This window comes from Pongo abelii, chromosome 13, assembly GCF_028885655.2.
Source record: "Pongo abelii isolate AG06213 chromosome 13, NHGRI_mPonAbe1-v2.0_pri, whole genome shotgun sequence".
NCBI classification, from domain to species: Eukaryota; Metazoa; Chordata; class Mammalia; order Primates; family Hominidae; genus Pongo; species Pongo abelii.
In genome coordinates, this window is record NC_071998.2 from 76861866 (window position 1) to 76865624 (window position 3759).

The 3759-nt window shown below is 39.2% G+C and overlaps 1 pseudogene; it reads right to left on the minus strand.

The window, feature by feature from the left end:
• Window positions 1-2414: 2414 nt before the first annotated feature.
• On the minus strand, window positions 2415-3278 carry LOC100450735 (small ribosomal subunit protein eS6-like; annotated as a pseudogene).
• Window positions 3279-3759: the final 481 nt, after the last annotated feature.

Genomic DNA, 3759 nt, shown 5'->3' on the forward strand with positions numbered 1-3759 from the left:
GCCACTATGCCCGGCTGGCAACTTTGTCTTGTTCCAATTCTTAGAGGAAAATCTTTTAGCTTTTCCCTATTCAGTGAGATGTTAGCTGAGGGTTGTCTTATATAGCCTTCATTATGCTGAGGTACTTTCTTTCTATACCTAATTTATTAAGGGTTTTCATCTTGAAGGGATGTTGTGTTTTATCAGAAGCTTGTTCTGCATCTATTGAGATGATAATAAGCTTTTTGTCCTTAATTCTATTGATGCAATATATAACATTTATTAATATGCATATGTTGAACCGTTTTTACTTTCCTGGAATACATTCCGTGTGATCACTGCGTTTTATCTTTTTGATATGTTATTGGATTTGGTTTGCTAGTATTTTGTTGAAGATGTTTGCATCCGTGTTCATCAGAGATACTGGCCTGTAGTTTTCTTTGTTTATTGTGTTGATTCTGGAATTGGGGTCATTCTGGCCTCATAGAATGCGTTAAGAAGAATTCTCTCTGCTTCAACATTTTGGAGTATGAGAAAAATTGGTATTAATCATTTAAAGGTTTGCCCGGGTGCAGCGGCTCATGTCTGTAATCCCAGCACTTTGAGAAGCTGAGGAGGGCAGATCACCTGAGGTCAGGAATTCGAGACCAGGCTGGCCAACATGGCAAAACCCCATCTCTACCAAAAATACAAAAATAAGCTGGGTGTGGTGGCATGCGCCTGTAGTCCCAGCTACTCAGGATGCTGAGGCAGGAGAATCACTTGAATCTGAGAGGCAGAGACTGCAGTGAGCTGGGATCACACCATTGCACTCAGGCCTGGGCAACAGAGCAAGACTCTGTTTCAAAAAAAAAATTCTTTAAAGGTTTGGTAGAACTCAGCAGTGAAGCCACCTGGTCCTGGACTTCTCTTTGTTGAAGTACTTTTTATTAGTGATTCAATCTCATTGCTTGTTATTGACTTGTTCAGGTTTTCTATTTCTTCTCAGCAGGTTGTATGTGTCCAGGAATTTATCCATTTCCTCCAGGCTTTCTAATTTATTGGCACATCATTGTGCATAGTTGTCACTAATGAGTCTTTATATTTCTATGGTATCCATTGTGGTATCTTCATTTTTGGCTTTTGATTTTATTTATTTGGATCTTCTCTCTTTTTTTCTTAGTCTAGCTAATGGTTTTTTGATTTTGTTTATCTTTTCAAAAACCAAACTTTTTGTTTCATTTATCTTTTGTGTTTTGTTTTTTTTAAAGTCTTCATTTTGTTTATTTCTGCTCTGTTCTTATTATTTCTTTCCTTCTAATTTTGGGTTTGGTTATTTCTTTCCTTCTACTAATTTTGAGTTCTTGCTTTTCTAGTTCCTTGAGGTGCCATTAGGTTATTAGAAATCTTAGAAATCTTTCTAGTTTTTAGATGTGGGCGTTATTGCTATAAACTTGCCTCTTAATACTGCTTTTGTTATGTCCCATAAGATTTTTTTTGTTTTTAGTTTTGTTTTGTTTTGAGATGGAGTCTTGCTCTGTCACCTAGGCTAGAGTACAGTGGCACGATCTTGGCTCACTGCAACCTCCACCTCCCAGGTTCAAGCAATTCTCCTGCCTTAGCCTCCCAAGTAGCTGGGATTACAGCTGTCTGCCACCACACCTGGCAATTTTTTTTTTTTTTTGTATTTTTGGTAGAGACGGGGGTTTCACCATGTTGGCCAGGCTGGTCTCAAACTCCTAACCTCGTGATCCGCCTGCCTCAGCCTCCCAAAGTGCTGGGATTACAGGCGTGCGTCACTGCATCCAGCCAAATTTTGATACATTGCCTTTCTTTCTTTCTCTTTCCCTTTCTTTCTTTCTTTCTTTCTTTCTTTCTTTCTTTCTTTCTTTCTTTCTTTCTTTCTTTCCTTCCTTCCTTCCTTCCTTCCTTCCTTCTTTCTTTCTTTCTTGTTTTTGAGTTGAAAAGCTTTGTTAAAGCAAATTTGCACTGGTTTATGAAACTTCCTGAAGTATTTTAAGATGCTATCCACTAAAACTATGCCTTAAAAGTTAGCTTTTCTAAAAAAACACATGTTCATCTTCACAAGGGCAATTTTCATGTATTAAACTGTGTATAGTGTTTTAAAGAGCTATATTCCTCAAAATAAACTATATAAAAAAGATTAAAAGTCCTCTTCATTTATTTCCTCTAAGTTCCATGCCTTTCCAAAGAGGCAGATATCTTATGCTTAGAATCCCCTCCTGCACCACCCATCCCCCCAAAAGAATCCCTTTATTATGACCTTTTCTTCTACCACACAATAGTCAGTTTGATTTTATCCATGACTGGATTACTATATACATATCCCCATTTTCTATGACTTAAGTTTCCCTCTCTTCATTTATGTAGTTTTCTATCATCAATGAAAAGTCAAGAGAGATGTGAATCTGATCTTATTTGTTACTCAAAAAATCTTATTTCTGACTGGATTCAGACTTGGAAGCAGAAGCTCGCAGAGAGGAAAGGCTGTGTCTCTTGGCAATTTGTTCCTGGGGCTTCTCTTTAGCCTCCTTCATGCTCTTGGCCAAAAGTTTAGCGTATTCTGCAGCCTCTTCCTTATTTTTCTTAGTATGCTGCTTCTTCAGAGCAATACACCACCAATTGCACTGCAGGACATGTGGAGTAACAAGACGCTGAATCTTGGGTGCTTTGGTCCTAGGTTTCTTACCTTCTTTGTTTAAGGGCTTTCTTAAAACATACTAGTGGACATCATTTTCTTTAGAGAGATTGAAAAGTTTGAGGATTCTGCTAGCTCTTTTGAGCCCCAGGCAATGAGGCACCGTAATATCAGTCTGTCCAGGAATATCTTTCTCTCCCTTTTTTACAATAACCAAGTTGAGAATGCTAAGATTGGCATCCACAATGCAACCACAAACTGATTTTCTTTCTTTCTTTCTCCAGTTCTCCTTGGTCTGTAAGAGGACCTTACTCAATAGCAGGTGGACATGGCCATGGGTCATGACACCCTTCTTCATGGGGAAACCTTGTTTGTAGTGCTCACCACTGATTTGGACCACATAACCCTTCCATTCTTCACCCAGAGCATCAGCAGCTACTTCTGTGGCCATAGGCTTCTCATAAAAAGTACGAAGTTTGAGTTCCTCTTCAATGAGTTTCTGGCCATCAGTGGCTGGGAAGGAGATGCTCAGTTCATCTTGAAGCAGCTGAATGCCTCCACGGAGCCATGGAAAAGAGTAATACGTTGTGTTTCTAGTTTTATTTGCTTCAAGGAATTTTTTTGATTTCCTGCTTAATTTCTTCTTTGACCCATTGGCCATTAGGGAGCATGTGGCTTAATTTTCGTATATTTGTATAATTTTAAATGTTCTCCTTGTTATTGATGCCTAGTTTTATTACACTGTGGTCAGATAAGATACCTGATATGATTTTTTTTTTTTTGAGACAGAGTCTTACTCTGTCGCCCAGTGTTGGGAACAGGCCCCCAAATCTGGCCATAAACTGCCCCCAAAACTGACCATAAACAAAATCTCTGCAGCACTGTGACATGTTCGTGATGGCCATGACACCCACACTGAAGGTTGTGGGTTTACCAAAATGAGGGCAAGGAACACCTGGCCCAACCAGGGTGGAAAACCGCTTAAGGTGTTCCTAAGCCACAAACAATAGCATGAACGATCTGTGCCTGAAGGACATGTTCCTGCTGCAGATAACTAGCCAAAGCCCATCCCTTTGTTTTGACCCATCCCTTTGTTTCCCATTTTAGTTAGTCTATAATCTATAGAAACAATGCTTATCACT